The following is a 17296-nucleotide window of genomic DNA, read 5'->3' on the forward strand; positions in this document are numbered from 1 at the left end:
ATTAAGGGCATAAAAACTGTCCTTTAAAATATTTCCAGAGGTTTTTTTATTAGGAGATTAAGATACATAGAAGGGGTGTGTCACGAAAGATTTTTTAAAAACATGTAGTTGGATTTTATTTTACAGGTCTGAAGAAGTCCATGAATATTACAGGACGAAAGCACTTTACCAAATTTTTGTAATGAAGTTCAACCTCAGTACCTGAGAAAGACTGGTCTCTTGTTTTATTTTGCTATGAGCAAGCGGGAACTTTCTGCATGTTTTGGTTCTGTTACATGATGTGCCCTTTCAAGTAACAACTTCCGCTGTGGAATACCAACCCAATTGCTTATTTGTGCTGTCATAAAATTAATGGTCTTTTCCTTCCAGTTTCTATGGTACAACAGAAAATCTCACATTTCCCCTATGTGCTCTAGCCTCTAATTCTACCATTTTTGAAGCATTTCTTCTTGAGCATTCTAATACTCAGCCAGCCTTTTCTTCATTTCTGACTGTGATTTTTGCATTTTTATCAGCTCATCTGAATATCTGTGTGACAGGTCACGTACTTAAGGACAGAAATCAATGAGACTCTATCGTCACCACTGACTCCAGTGAGGGACAGATACTAAAGAGCAAAGATGGATTCATACAGTATTTTCAGATGCAGCTCCCCGCACCAAGCTGTTTCCATTTAAAAGCACACTGAGCATGCTGTAGACCTGGGGCTGGGCTCTCCTCTCTTCAGACTGACACAAATCCCACACTGACAACTTTGGAGCTCTGTGTCCTTGTTCCAGTAACTGACACGCACACTTGGATATTTGAGTTCCACACACACCTGGGAAAGCTGGCACAGATTTACTAGCTGTGCCCCTTTCGTCCCAGACTCTGAGGTAATCATGCTGCCACCAGTCAGCTACACTAAGGCTCTAACAAATGGTACCCAATTATACTATGTAAAATTAATACTAATACAAAGGATATGGTGTGACCAAAGCAGCAAGGATTTCAGGAGTGGCCACAGTGTCACTAAAACAAGCATAAGTACTATTGAGTTATTAAAAGTATTCTGTAAAGGACCAGCCACAATGAAAGGTATTAAACTTTAATGATAAATAATAAAACGGAAAACAGGAGAATACTGAATAGAGTAAACGGAGTTTCAACCACAGAGATGTAAAAAATAATGCAGTTGGCTAGATTCTCACAGATGCAGCAAACAATACTAAACTATTCTCACTAAATGTTCCTGACTAACTAAAGAATTCATCTTCCCTGACTACATACTAAAACAAGGCAAGCTGATTTGTGCACAGTGCATTACCACAGCAAAAGACAGATGAAGTCTCTCTGTCTGTGTGAGATGTATATCCCGAGATATGTATCCTGTCAGAAGTCGTTCATGTCAGATTCTAAAGTACTGTTCTAAAGAAACCAGATGCTGGCTAGAGGATAACATCTCCTGTCACCTGACTCTGGTACAATACACACACAGCTTTGCCGAGATCTGTAGCCGCATCTGAAAGTTATAACACAATTTGAAACTTTTCACCCATCTATGTCCTCTGATAAGCTTACAGATTTGATCAGTTACAACAGTACAACCTAATATACATGCATACATTTTTTCTGAGCAGCAAGACCTATTGTTGATGCATTTTTAACACCAGTAACTTTACAAATATACAGATGTTTGAGTTAAAAATATATCTCAGTGTGATAGTCAAATAACAAAATTCTTTACAAAACTCCAGCTAGCTATGCTGGCATATGTACACATGTACTGTCCTATTCTGCCTTGCACAGATGGCACTGCCTCATAACATCAGTCTGTTTAAAGCCTCTTTCATTTGTCCACCCTTTTCTTATTTGAGCCGATATGTACTCTTTCAGTGATTTGTTTAATCACCTCTGGGCACATTTGAATTGTTCTCTAGATTTCTGGAAGTCATGTCTTGCACCAAAGGTGGAGTTTGAACTGTTTTTCTGCTGAACAGCTGCAGGTTTCTTCCCAGACAGTGTTTTCTCCTCACTTTTGTGATTTATTTTTTTCATGTTCTCTGAATTTCTTCTTTGCTGGCAACCAGGCAGTGCACTTATTAGCCAGTTACTAGAATTTACCCAAAAAAGACATTCACTGGCTCTCTTTTCTGTTTTCACAATGAAGAGCTGAAGTTAAGCTGTTTACTCAGTGTGCAGCCATCTTGGAAGTCCTTAAGGTTTGCTCTTTTTTGGAGGCTGTGTCCAGACTAAAGGATGTGTCTTCTTTGGAAGAGGTGGACGTTCCCCTTGATTTGGGCAGCTACTATGATTTATTAGAACAAGAAGGTCTGCATACTGCAACCATTCAGCATGTTTTGCTAGCTTTGAAGGATGCTTTTAATGCTGCCTGCCACAGTCCTGATTTTCTGCCGTCAGTCCCTAAAAAGGCAGATAAAAACTGTATAACATCTCTCAAATTAAGAAATATTTTGGTCTCATTTTAAAGCTGATCCAGCAGCTAGTGCTCCTTCTGTGAGCAGGCTCCTTACTGCTCATTTTGTACCCTAGCTCTGATAAGAACATACATAACTCTGCATCTCAGATGCTTAAACATACAACTAAATATGACTGTGATGCAGTAGATGCTGTCTTCATTGTAGCTGCAATTGAAACAGTTATAGACACCATGCTTGGATAATATTTCGGTCCCTCGATGAAACTCTGAAAGCTCAGTTGTTAAACACCTGTTTTGGCTTCCCTTTTTTTGACTACCTCTGCTGAAGTTTTCAAAGTTAGAAGAGAGGGGTAAATTCTTGCAAGGTGTTAAACTGCTACTTTTATCTCCATTTCCAAAGTTCAAAGGAATTACCCTGGCAATACAAGCCCATTTGTTTCTTAAGTCCTTCAAATCTGTCTAGTGGGAAAGAGCATTTCAAAGAAGAAATGGCGAGGGAGCATGTAAAAGAAATTCTAATATCTCCCAAGGATCCAGTTCCTTTAAAAAAAAAAAAAAAATTAATTCCCGACCCTGTCCTTCAGAAATTTGCAGAGAATGGTATGAATCCTACTTGCCAACCAATAGCCATTTTAAACGCCATAGTAAAAAGTTAAACTCTCGTGAGATTTTTTGTTCTAGGTCTTTTGGATGTTGATGGATCCCTGATGGAATTGGGAGGAAAAGGCCCGTGGGGGATTGTAACCCTGCTCTAAGATGGTTAAACATTCAAGAGTCTGTGGCATATCTCAAATCATTGCAGAGTTACTACATCAGGAGATTATAGAACAAGTCTTATCAGAGCAATGGAGACAGGGATTTTATTCACTTTTTCCTGGAGATCAGGAGAAGTCTTTAAGTTGGTGGTCTGTTCTAGATCTTCCCAAACTAAACAATTTTCTGCTCATTCTACAATTCAAAAATTTGAGACTTTTAAATTATATTTCTTTCCTTTTAACCCTTCTTGGTCACGTTAGACCTTAAAAGGTGTTCACTTTTGTTTCCATTCACACAAAGCACCAATGTTTTATTAAGATTTTTTTTACTTTGGGATCTTAGCTTTAATATTTTCCTTTACTGTTTGGGCTTTCAACAACCCTAAGATTCTTTACTAAATGCTTTGCTGCAATGACAGCCTATTGCAGTCGTCGAAGCATACACATATTCTTTTATGTGGGCCCCAACCATCTAAGACACTTTAACAGTCTCATGGTAAACTGTGAACCCTTTTAGCAATTTTTTACTCTGAACCTAAAAAGGTCAACCCTGGTTCCACCAGAGAAACTAGTATTACTGAAATGCCTTCTGGAAACCTCTCCGATGACCATGTTTGTTTCTGTAGGGAATAGGCAAACTTATCACTTCTTTCTCACTCTGTTCCAGAGAGTGTATCCCCCAAAAGGGAATTTCTGAGATTGCTGGGTTTCATGGCCTCTTCTCTCTTTGTGATTCCACTTGCTGGACTTCATGTGAGGATGATTCAACGGTCTCTCAAAAAGAGTTTGGATCTAACATTCTTGACCGCTATCATTCCCAGTTGCAGTTCTCAACATTGTGAAGAAGGGACTCCTTTATTTGGGCCAGTCAAGTCCTGTGCAACCCAGGAGTTCTTTTCTTTCATTCCAACACCTCTCCTTCAGTGGTCACAGATGTTTTACTTTGAGATGTTGTCTCACGGTTTCAAGGTAAATGGAATATGAGAGCCACAGCACAGACCCAAACACATCAACATGAGATGATTGCTCTAGCAATTGCTTTTGAAAGCTCTCTTATCTTTGGTCTCTAGGGACTCTTTAGTGGTAAATGACAGCACTGCCGTAATATAGTACAAAATAAGTAAGGTGGAACAAGATTGTAACCCCTTTGCAGACAGGCCAAGATTACCTGCGACATAGCAATTTAGCACAGCTTATTTCTTCAGGCAGCTTTATTCCTTCATATACAGAACACCGTTACAGACTCTCTGAGCTTCTCCCGAGTAGATCCTGGTGTGTGGATGCTACACTGGTCTGGGGAAGACCCTCTTGAGTGGATGCTACACCATGAGTTTTTTATGCAGATAGTCCACCAGTAGGGAATCCCACCCCCCCAAATAGATGTGTTGCCTCCTTTTTGAATAGATAACTGAAACAGTTGGCTCTAGGATGTTTTCTGAATCACCTGGATGGGAGTGTTTCCTGATCTTTTGAAAGGGGATATAAAGACTTGACTCTCTTTTGGACCAAACAACACTGGTTCTCCTTTGTTATGCAACTGGCCAGAGGCAGTTTACATAAAACTTGCACACATAGGACAAAGGGATCTTGCTTTTGATTCCTTTTAAGTACTTTTTCTGATGAGATGCAGCAGGTGTTGAAACTGGCAAGAAAACCTGCTACTAGGAAATCATGTTTATTCAAATAGAAACTATTTTCTTTTTGGTACCAAAGTAGAGTACAAAGACCCATCTTAAATGGGGACATCCCTGGGTCACCAGTACATTTGATTTTTGGTGTAGTATATGCTTTAATAAGGCTAGATCTTTCTGCCATTTCAGCATGCCTGCCACTGAATATACCCCCTCTCCTCCTTATGTAAAATTGAACAATTTTTGAAGAGGCGTTTACATATCAGACCACCAAATATAAAGGTTGCTCCATCTTGGGAGTTTAATTTTTAGTGTAACAGACCCTTTGAACCTACAGCCAGCTCTTCTCTAAAGTTTCTAATTTAGAAAACTGCCATACTGGTAGCTATAACACCTGCCAGACGGGTACTACAGACCCTAAGTTTATTTAGCCTTTTTGATTTTTCACAAGGATACACAGAGTCTCAGAACCAGTCCTTTTTTATGACTAAAACTGCCTGTGAATTTACTCTTAATTATGCCACTTGGCTCCCCATTTTGTACAATAATTCTCAAAGCAAGGGAGAGAGGATTTTTTCATTACCTGGATGTTCATAGACAGCTGAAATATTATTTGGACAAGACTAAAGACTTAATTAAAAAAAAAAAACTGATCAACTTGTTTTAGAATTTGATGGTATGAAAAAGAGACTGCTTCAAAAACAAAATTATCTTTGGATGTCTTAACATCTCTGTTCAGTTCTGCTGTACTAACCACGGCAGAAATCTTGCTGAGTGCATCAAGGCTGATAATGCAAGAGCAGTTGCCACATCTGTGAATTTTCAGAAGTATGTGCAACCCAAATTTATTTTAAAAACAGCTGCTTGGTCCTCTGGCCATACATTTACTGAACATTATAAGCTGGTCGCTATTTCCAGAGCTGGGACAGGCATTTTTTGGAGCTGTTTTTCAGAGAATTCTGGACTCTGGTCCATCTCCAGCCCCTCTTGTGCTTTGGCAGTTGTCTCTTGTGTAATAGTTACTGTAAAAGTGGTCCAATGAAGTACACAGTACAGTTGTGTATTTAATTTACCATAACAATAAATGTTCGAATAGATCACTGTTGTAGCACTGATACACTCCTTCCACCCCCTGAATAAATCCCTTCCCTGACTGGGGTGGAGTATCCTTTTGTTTCCTTCTGACAGACTTCACTCTGAGTAGTAGACTTCAGATCCGCTCCTCTTTCTAGGGGCAAGAAAGCTCTGAGGTTTGGCATGTCCACTCATGCTAAATGCAGATGCACGGCACATGACAAAGGTGCTTGAAGCTTTATAGAATGGTTTGCTATATCCTTGCCAGGATCTGTCCCATATGTAATGACTGCTGCAACAATGATCTATTTGAGCATCTGCTATTGTAATTTAACTGCATAGCTGTGCTTTACAAGTTGTATAGTTTCATTTTCTGTTTTATTTGGATGCAAGTACTTTTCCTGTGTAGGGGGTTGTAGTGATGGTTGTTTAAAAAGACCACTTTGGTACACAAGTTAGTTGTCCCTGAGTAGGTGTTGCTTGTGGTTATGCTTTATAGCTCACTTTAGTATGCAGTGTGCATTCCCATGAGCTGTAACCTATTGCTTCTGCAGTTGTGCACTAGTTAGTTTACTTCCTCACATTTTAGCAGACTGGCCTTCACTCAGTGTAAACAATGTTGTACATTTTATTTCTATTGTATTGTTTAATGGCTCCTGTCATTCTAATAATGCCTAACCTGCTCTGGGTTTTTGGCTGGATTGTATGGTGAAACGATTTGTATAGATGTGCATTAATGAGTGGTTTTGCTGAAGCATTTTCGAGGTATTTTTTACTGTGCCATTTTATTCTGAAAGAGAGGTCTGTTAATAGGTTGAGCAGATCTAATGACAAACCTTAGTGGGCTTTGTGATAAATTTACTTCATTAATAAATATGCCTGTTTTCATGTCTCGTGTACTAAACATAGTTTGTTGAATGAGATTTTTAATAAATTCTTGTGGATTTGCCTCCTCAAACGTGGCAAAACCACTAACTTTGAATATTATATGTTTACATGACAAGTGTGTTTTATTTACAATATGTTAAAAGTGATAAACGTGGACTAAGATGTCATCATGGTTCTGTTTTGATAAGGCAACTTTGAATTTGCAGCAGGGAGTTAGGGAGTTAGGTTGCTTTTTGACAGTCAAAAGAATAGATATCATCTTGATGTAAGTTTGCTGTTTGCCTTGCTGCAAAAAAAATTTTAGATATTTTTTCAGAACTAGTTTCTATTTAAATTTAGTATTTTCTTTTAAATTATTAACATTTGTTGTACAGTTTGTAGTTTTTTTTTTTCAGTTTGACACTTTCCATTCTGAAATGTCCAACGTATTCCTTTTTCCATAGCACATCACGGGTGTACTTAACATTTTTAATGTCTGTATCTTGCAGGCACCATTTAGCAAGATAAGTGTCTGAAGAATGGCTCAGTTTCCAGCACCTTTTGTTGGTAAGTTAAACTGGTCCTGTGCAAAAGTGTACTGTGTGTGTTTTCCAGTAAGATTAACTTTACACTGAGAAGCCTGGTGTATAGGGTGGGTCATGTAGGTGTGATTACCAGAATGGACTTTTTCTGCACCAGCATTTATTTGGATAATGTCTTGATCACAATTCTGTGCTGTCAAGAAGCTGGAATGTATATAGTGTTGGCATCACACTTCCTGAAAATTTCTTGTGAATTATTCTTACTTCTGTTCATTTTCTTTACACTTGCAGTACCATGTGTTTTGCGACTTTCAACTTGTGTCTGATGAGATATTGATAAAAGATAACCCAACTGCCTATAAGGTTTTTTTTTTTTCTCTCTCTCTCTCTCTCCCCACTCTTATCTCTTATTTTTAATATTAAAATGGACTTGACTTCTTAGTATTAGTGAAGTTTGGCAAACACCATTTTTAAACGTAGGAGGAGTGCAAGGTGCAGATTACTATTCAAGAGCACATAATTTTCTCCTCCAGTCTCCGCTGAAAAAGGGCATCTACCCAGTTAGACTAACCCGGTTAACAAATGGCAAATAAAATAAATAAATAATGAGAAAAAGCTGCAAGAAGATGCCTGAGTTTTGGAGGAGCTACTACTGAAAGAAAGAAAAAGGACTAAAGGAGTGGAACATATATTTCCATACCAGATACAGTTCTCTGCAGCACTAATCTGTTATCCATTGAGCGACTGCCAGTACATTTCAGTGTTCATCATATTGATGATAAAGCTATATGGAGTGTCCTGCTTGAGACAGAACAGTCGTCCAAAGCTTCAGAGCACATTCTACACACCTGAACAGTCTGTTCAAGCTGAGCTGTCTAAAAAGGCAGGTTTAGATGCCAAGCCATTCACAGAGCTTTCCTGCCACTGAAGAGTATATTCTTCCTGAGGGGTTCAAGAAGTGTCTGCTTGCGCTCTTCTTGCTGGGGCAGATAGTTCCTTTAGGGAAAAACCTTCCATTAAAAAATGTTTAATTACAGTTTTTTGTTCAGGAAAGTTACTTTAAAGGTAAGAGTTTGTTCTAACGAACTGCCACAAGACTGTATTGTACTTTTAAATGAATGTGCTGTCTTTTCCTATCAGTTTAAAAGTTTTTTAAAATTGAAAAAAAAAAACAATTTTCTGTGGAGAAATTGCCACCCCCAAAAAGTAAAGTAAACACAAAGTGTTTAAAAATGCTTTTTACTGTGCTTATGTGAAAAAGTGACCTTTAAAGACTTTAGTTTTACTGGCTCTTGCTGCTTGTTTTCCCCAGAAAAGAGGCAACATTTTTGGGTTGACCTTGAAACAGATTGGTAGCCCCAGGGTCGGTCCTTCTTCCAGCTACAAAAAGGAAAAGTTATGCAAACAGGCTTTGCCTCAAGAGCAGGCTAGCAATTTGGCTCTGCCTCAGGTGGGTGACTCTGCTTGTGGCGGTTTGTTGTACCTCAGACCACTCCTCTTTTCCCCCAGTTCTACAGCCTCTGTGGACCCAGGGGTTAACAGTGTCCTCTGTGGCTGTTGGTGTCCTCTCATTGGGCAAGGGAGCCACTCTTGTCATCCCTGGGAGAGGGAACAGGAAGGCTTCCCTGTATTGTACCCATCCCTGGGAAAACTGCTGCTGCCATTAACATTGCTGGCCCCATTTTTTCTTTCAAAAAGAAGCAGAAAGTTAAACCCGTATGTACTCCTTCTCACATTTATTGGATCAGAGTAGTTTACTGGGTCTGAATTTGGGATTAATTAAGGCTATTGACCCTTCTTGTGAAATTCTTTTTTTTTCCTGGTAAAAGAAATGGGATGCCTCTTTTCTTGAAAAGATTCAAGATCCTGGGTAGGAAAATGAAGGGACAGATAAGTTTTTCTCCTCAGATTCGTGATTCAGACTCTGCGGAGAGCTCAATTTATGATTCTCCCTGGGGTTCGTTCTTTGAGACCACTTTCAGATTTTGCCAGTGTTTTTAGTGAGAGAACATTGAGGTTTCTCGGTCTTTTTTTTTTTTTTTTTTCCTCCAGTAAACATATTTATTAAATTATCATGTGTGGTACAGGCATTTATAAAAATGAAAAACAAACACTGACACCACTTTAGTTGTAAACTTTATACATCACCGACACCATTGAAGCAACTGTAGTTGCAAACATTATACATGACTCACTTATAATCTATGGAGTCATAAAACATTGTGGCTCATTCAAATCCTGCCTCTTAAACCTCATTCCTTCTGTGCGTATATTGTTACCACAATTCCTATTTTTTTCTATGTAGTTTGCTCCATCCCTTTTCTAAAGATCCCAACTCCAGTTGTTTTATCTCTCGCCTCACAGTTAGACGTTGCACGTTCGATTCTCAGTTAGAGCGTCTTCTGTGTGTCGACATGCGTGAATGGGCGTTCCTTCGTTGAAGGTTGTGCGTTAGGCCCGGCAAGCCAGCACGTAAAAATATACTGCCAATCATTAGCGGACTGGAGTTCCGCTGTGGCGACCCCTAACCGGGAAAAGCCGAAAGACTATATTCACTACTACTAGATTTCCATTTTCTAGTAATTAATTATGGTGGTTACCAAAAAAAGCAATCTCGGCAAGGCTTTACTATGTCTAGGCAATTCCATTTCTGTATCATAGCTCAAAAAAATAATCTCCCCAGTCAATCCAATCTGCCCACCCAGCATCTCCGTCAGAAGGTTTGCAGGGAATCCCTAAAGTCTGCCACCTCATTACACTCTCAGAAAATATGTTCCCAGCCACCTCTTTCTTGCCCATCGCCCATCGCACCTCCAGCATTTGCTATTCACCTGAAGAAAAATTCTTTGGGGTCTACTTGGGGTATAAAAATACCTATGCAAACACTTCCAGGCAAAGATCCTAAATCTTGTAGACTTTGCATTTGGGAGATACATATATATCCCTCCAGTCTCCCTTTGTGAATTGCTTATCCATTCTCTTTTCCCAACCCTTTTTAAGCTCCTCTGATTGATTCTTATAATTATCATGCAGTATTTTATATGCTGTACTAATTATTCCTTTTTTAATGGCAGCTTCTGTTAAGTACTTCCTGATATTTTATGAATATAATACTCTGTATATTTTTTGTTGCTGTCCTTAAGAGTCTGCATCCAAAATTCCAATTTCTCCTTATTTCTTGAGCGTTCCCTGTGTCGTCATCATTCCTTTCCACTTTGAATTATAGTTTTCTGCTTGTGCTATGTATAAGAGCCTTAACTGTGTTGCTCGAAAATACCCCCTCAACTTGGGTATGTGAAGATAGGTGAAGACTGCCAGCCTAGCTAGATAGAATTTTGTAGATAATTATGTCATTTGTAAATATTAATGTAAGCCACAGGCTTGTTCCCTTAAATGTGAAAAGACTGTATTGGATGTTGAATTGAAAAAAAATTTAACCGTGCACTCTGCTGTAAGAAAGCTGATAAGTCAAGCATTGTGAAATTCTTTGATCTAAAACTCAGAGCCGTGATGTCTAGAGGGAGGCAGTCTGCCGTGATGTCTAGAGGGAGGCAGTCTGCCTATTGTTTTGAGGCCAGAGTTGATGGCTGGCATTTACATGTATAATTTTTTTTATTGCTCTGGATTCCTGACCAGCTACAAGATCAAAAGGGCTATTCAGCTCTGAGGTTCTGTTAGCCTGGGAACCAGAAAGAAATTACGTAATCTGAAATGAGCCAGTGGTACTGTGTTATCCGTTTAAGGACAGAAAGAAAGATAGCATTTTAGCATTTGTCTTGAACATCCAACTCACCAGCACTCTGCCTGTGTTCTATATGTAAGTTTATTTTAGAACTGTGTTTTCTCTTGGATATAGCTAGGAACTAGGAAGATTAGTTTTTTTCTGTCAGATGTCAGAACTTTTCTCCTGTATCATTTTAAGTATTTCTCTGTGATCTCTGAACTCATGACTAGCACTGTGTTGCAAGAAGTATTGTCTTGTGTTTTCATTATTTATTATTAAATATTTTTAAACCTTTCATCTGTGGCTGTTTTGTGTAGAGATAATTTAAGCTCTAAAGTACATTGTATGTATGTGTGTGTGTATATATATATATATATATATATATATATATATATATATATATATATATATATATATATATAGTGATACTGTACTAAGCCGCTCCAAATAAGCCTTAGCTGTTCAGTTGCACTTACCTTTTGGATAATAATATTGCACAGTATAATTGGACAGCCTTTCATAAGGGCCTTTTGGTAGCTGATAAATATTAGTGGGTGGTGTCAAGTGGTGCTACCATATAGTGTGGGTAAAAGGGGCACAGCTAGAGAACCTGTGCCAGTCTTCTCCAGGAGTGTCTGTGTGGTTGTATATAACTCTAATCTCAAAGTGTGCGTCAGCTACTTGGGCAGGGACATGAAGCACTAGTTGGACAGAGTGGGTGCTGGAGGTTTTAGCTTGCCCACTAGGCTGAGATCTGGTCCCTATAGCTGTGCCAGTGGGGAGTCTTGGGAGAAACCAGGCCCAGACTAACTGTGATCTCTCTGTGCTGTTAAGGGAAATTGTACTTTACTGTGTGTGTATCTATTATCCTTTCCCTATATGGACGCCCCTCACTGGTGTTAGCGGTGAGGATTGAGGCTCCTTGATTGCTGGGCCAGTGCATGGGTGTCACAGGGTAATCCTGATCAACCTTGTTCTATTGGAAGAATCCGCTTATCCCACTTGACCCTTGCTGTCTTCCCTTCAACTCTTTTCTTAATTGTTATCTACAGCTTCTCCTCTGGGTTATAAAAATATGCCTGACCTGTGTATAAGACTAAAGAGACTAAAAACATTGTAATTGCTTGTATCTTAGTATTCGTATAGCAAAGCTTCCAGTTTCTCAATTTTTGTATTATCTTCTATTTAGTCTCTTCCCACATATCCTTTAGCTGCCACAACAGAGTCCTTTCTAATCCATATTCCTAAGTACTTCATTTTGTCATGTCCCCATAAATATGGATACTGGATCAATTTGTCTGTTGGTACATAATTTACCACTATTGCCTTTGTTTTAGCTTCATTAATTTTGTATCCTGAGAAGATTTGAAACTGTCTTAAAATGTTCCACAACAGTGTAAATTCCCATTTTGGTTTTGTCATGTATAAAATATGATCTGCAAATAGAGCAGCTTTTCCTGACTACCATACCAATTATATCCTTGAATGTCTGAGTTCCTTATTTTCTTTGCCAATGGTTCTCAATATAATGCAAACAACAAAGGGGAAAGTGGACAGCCCTGCCTGACTCCTCTACTCAAGCAGGATCATCAGAGAGGACCCCACCCGCTTTAATTTTCGCTTCCAATCCCTCATGTATCGTTCTAATCAACCTTATTATTGTATCGGGGAAAGCAAATGCTTCCATTGCCCTGCTCATGAAGTCCCATTTACTCTGTCAAATGCTTTCTCTGCATCAAGATACACCAATAACAGTGGTATTTTCTTAAATTCTGCCAGGACCCCACCCGCTTTAATTTTCGCTTCCAATCCCTCATGTATCATTCTAATCAACCTTATAATTGTATTGGGGAAAGCAAATGCTTCCATTGCCCTGCTCATGAAGTCCCATTTACTCTGTCAAATGCTTTCTCTGCATCAAGATACACCAATAACAGTGGTATTTTCTTAAATTCTGCTTCCCTGTGGATCATCAATGTTCTGTTAAGATTGTCAAATGTTTGCCTCCCTTGCACAAAACCATACTGATCCTTATCTATCAATTTTATCACTTTTGCCATTCTAACACAGTAACTACTAAGTTTGTAATATTTTGTAAAATGCTCACAATATATCAGCAACACTCATGTTACACACACACAATGTCAGTAACATTTTGCTCATCATGCTGAAGACTTTGTATTACTTTTTGCTTATCTGTGTGGTAGATCACTGCAAGGTCAGGTTGGAGCACATTCCACTATGGCAGCTGCAGTTATACCTTTTAGAAATGTGCCACTTTGAGATTATTTTTGAAATCACTGTATGGATCACCATTTATACCTGCTCCAGACATTAGACTGGATATGCAGACACGATTCATGGGGTAAATTTGCCACTGTAGTTCTCTAGGGTATGCTGTGTAACTACTACTCCCATTTCAGTGTCAAGACTCTCCATTGATTAGCAAACTAATGTAATACTGTTTCCTTGCATGAAGAATTAGACTGCAGTAGTTGTTATGATTAACTTAGTACAGGTATACAAGCATGTGTACTTAACAGTCGCTATTTGAGAAACAGGATCACTGCTGCAGTATGGGTTCCCTCTCTTCCCCGTGTTTCTCTCAACTTGGTATCGTCCACCTCTTCATCTTGCTGTGGACTGTGTGGAAAAAGAATGGTAACTAGGATCTAAGTTTTCATTCTTAAGATTGCTTCTCATCAGGCAAGGTGAGCTGACCTCTCCCTACAGGGCCTACCTTTCTAGGGCACTGGAAATGATTAGCAGACTTCACTATAAACGAGGCCTCACCTGGTCTCCTGGATGTCTTCCCCAGGACCTTTAAGCCTACTTATTTGTGACCTATTTCTGATCAGAAATGAACAGGTGGTGGAGGCTGTTCTCCCATTTATAGCCAGGTGCCATTCTTATGTTCGAGATATCCAGTGGTTTTAGATGTCTGATTGGAATGATATATGTCCACCTGTGTCCAGTTGTCATGCGAGAGGAATTGTAGTACAGCTCTTAATTCTAATTTAACTAGCTACTCATATGCCATCTGTGGTCACATAACAGCACATTAGTTGTTTTGTACTACTAGAATGTGTAAATGATATGAAGACAGAGTATAAGGTGGTTATGATGATACCTTCTCCTCCCTAGTGTCAAATTCTAAGAGCAGCTTTTTTTCACTTCTTAAATAGTTTAAGTAGGAATATTGAAATCATCACCACCCCATCCTTTCCCATTTTCTACATTGGGCTGAGATGTCTCATGAATGTATCTGTCTGTATTCAGTACCACTCTCCTACCTCCTTCGGCAGACATGCTTGGCTGTTAGCCTTCTGTCATGCAGTCTAGCTGTCTTTGCTGGATGTCCTCATTTCCTCTTGACTTCTTCCTGTCTCTCCTAAATCTTCACCAAATTGTATTCTGTTTTCTTGCACATGTACCTGATTCACTGTAATCTGTTCTGTTTGACTTTCTTTGCAACAGGAGCTACTTCGGCTTTTGCTCTGATGTCATAATTTCTTAGTTTTTCCGACAGTGTGTGCATCCTACCATCTATTTCTGGCACTTTATATCTATCGCCTCTGGCTTCCTCAGCTGATCTGCTTTCATTGAACAGTTTTCTGTACCACTGAGAAGTACTTGTTATACCCGGTTTCATACAGCTTCCTTGACAATTCTTCTGTCACTCCCTACTCACTCACTTTGACACTGTGTCCGCTGGCTGCAGCTAATCTGATTTTAGCTTTGACCTCCTTGTTCAGACTTCCCTTCTCCTCAACCACCCCTCCTAGGTACTTGAATCAGTTAGTCTTTTCAACTGTTTTCCCCTTGTATTTAAGTTTTAACTTCTTTTGAATTCCTCCATTTGTTCCTATGACAATTGTCTTGTCTGTACTCCATTTCGCCCAGTGTGCATTCAGTTTTGCATTCTATTCCTCTGTTATTTGCTAAAGTTTCTGTTCAAAGTCTGCCTGTAATATTACATCATTTGCATATAGTGACTTTGTTTTTCTGTCCCATCCAACCTGTTTGCTAAAGTAGCCCATCAACATTGTGAACAGAAGTGGGCTCAGGGCTGAACCTGTATGCACTCCCACTGGGAACACCTCTGTAAGTCCAAAAACTGGTTTTGTACTTGTCGTTGGGTACTTGTACATAGCTTGCACTAATTTTACCAATATTTCCAGGATGCTGAACCATTACAGGACAGCCTCAAATCATCCATTTTGGGACCTTGATATGAGACTGTCTCCTCCTGTCTAGCTTCCTCTCCGCTATCTGTCTTGCCGCAAACATCAAATTGGTTGTACCTGTTTTGAATCCTAACTGTTTATCTCCCGTATTACTTTGCACTAATTTATACATTCGTTATCAACCAACTTCTCTTGTGATTTCATGCAGTGCAACAGGATTTTGATACCTCTGTACTGCCCAAAGTTGTTGTACACTGGAACTATTATGCTTATTCTTCAGTCACCTGGAATACATCTGTTTCTCTGAACTGTTTTTTTCAGTACCTCCAAATCCATTTCTCCTCTAACTCACCCAACATTTTAATCATATCTGCCATAATTTCATCCTAGTCTGCTGCTTTCCCTGACTTAATTTTATTTAGTGCTGATGTTATTCGTGTTTCACTGTTGCAGTCATTACATCTGGATAATCTGCTGGCAGGTTGCCCTCAGTCGGCCTGAGTTCCAAAGTCTTGGGTCCTGCGTTGGTTGCCGTCTCCTCTTCCATGACTTCAGGTCGTCAGGGGTATAAAACATGCAGCCGATGCCATTTTCTTTTGTCTTTCTTGCCGCGCAGTGCCCGAAGCAGAAGCATTTCGCAAGTGCCGGTCAGCCGACTACTGAACTATTCAAGTTTGATTTTCAGAACCGAAGTCTTCACCAAAGCTAAGTACCCCGTTGGGGAAACTTTTTTTCTTGCTTTTTACCGATGTCAGAAAAAGTTAATAATTTTATTACTTGTGGGAAGCAAATACCTCATAAGGATTTCCATTTATACTGTATTCCTTGCCTAGGCCCTGATCACAACATGCCTGGCTGTTGGTTTTGTGCTAGCTTTAACCAACGCACTATTAAGTGTTGGTATATTTTTGCCTCAAAGTATTTTGGAAACAGATTTAACTACCCAGAAATGTCGTCTGATAGCAATCCGACTACTGGAGTACATAAACGCAAAGAAAAGGACAGAGAAAGGCAGTAGAGATCCAAAACCGATGACAAAGCTTCTCCTAAGCCAGTCGCCGGTTCGCCGGTACTCAGTGAGGTGCCTTCGCAGCCCCTGATACCTGCTACCTTCAAGTCAGAGGCCTCTACCGACACCCATGTGGAGTCCGGCATGCCGCAAGATACTCAAGGTATTGGAACGACGGATGTATCTCCCTCGGATGGGTCCGGAGCCGCTGAGCAGGCACTGGCTTCTGAGGGTGTATTCAGAACTCAACATTTTGTACATCAAACTGACGACAGCTGCAAAACCAAAGACAAAAGCAACTTCTAAAACTAAAAAAACACACGAGCCACGTGCACAGGCCTCCATGCCTAAAAAACAGATGATCAAAATGTCCGAAGACCTTATTACCTTGATCAGGGGTACCCACCCCCCTCCAGATAAGAGGCCTAGGCAGGACACTGATTATGAATCCTCAGATCAGGTTTCTATTTCTTCTGATTCCTCTTCTGATCAGTAATTATCTATACCTCCTTATGAAGATTCTGATGCTGAGGAAGTCTATTCCATCTGCATCTCCTCTTGAGGATTATTCATTTGGAGAAACCTTGCATACTTTGAGGGAGCATTTTCACTGGGAGAGTCAAGACTTCTCAGAATCAAAAAAGAGGCTCAGCGATTTCCTCCTCCTCCTCCCTCAGCACAAGCCTTTAGCCATTCCCCCTGTTTTAGACATCGTGGCTGATGTGTTTTTGGAGTCAAGTTTGACCCCTGACTCCTTACCTCCAGCTCCCAGTAAGCCTGACAGATATTACAGGGTCCCTGACTCGCATACATTTTTATTTAGAAATCCTGCTGCTGATCCTGAAACTATTTCACAGAGTTCAAAGGGAGTTAAGGCCTCAACAGCAAAAAACCCTACCCCGTCTGACAGGGATTCAAGGGCACTGGACAGATGGGGAAAAAAGGTTTATACATCTGCAACCTTGGCAATCAGGGCCTTAAACTGTCAATTTCATATGCTTAAGTACCAACAACATGTTATGGGATTGCTGAAACAGAAAATGATGTTGATTTGAGAATGTGCAGAAAATAAAGAATTGCAGGAATTA

The 17296-nt window shown here is 39.7% G+C and overlaps 1 long non-coding RNA gene across 1 annotated transcript in view; it reads left to right on the forward strand.

Annotated features, from left to right (window-relative positions):
• Window positions 1-17296, forward strand: part of LOC122803376 — a 752949-nt gene that overhangs the window by 680463 nt on the left and 55190 nt on the right. The window contains exon 2 of the long non-coding RNA XR_006365112.1: window positions 7256-7313. This is a non-coding gene — a long non-coding RNA (uncharacterized LOC122803376). The remainder of the gene's footprint in view (window positions 1-7255; window positions 7314-17296) is intronic.

Source organism: Protopterus annectens, chromosome 5.part1 (genome assembly GCF_019279795.1).
Source record: "Protopterus annectens isolate FY-2018-M chromosome 5.part1, PAN1.0, whole genome shotgun sequence".
In the NCBI taxonomy this organism is placed as follows: domain Eukaryota; kingdom Metazoa; phylum Chordata; order Ceratodontiformes; family Protopteridae; genus Protopterus; species Protopterus annectens.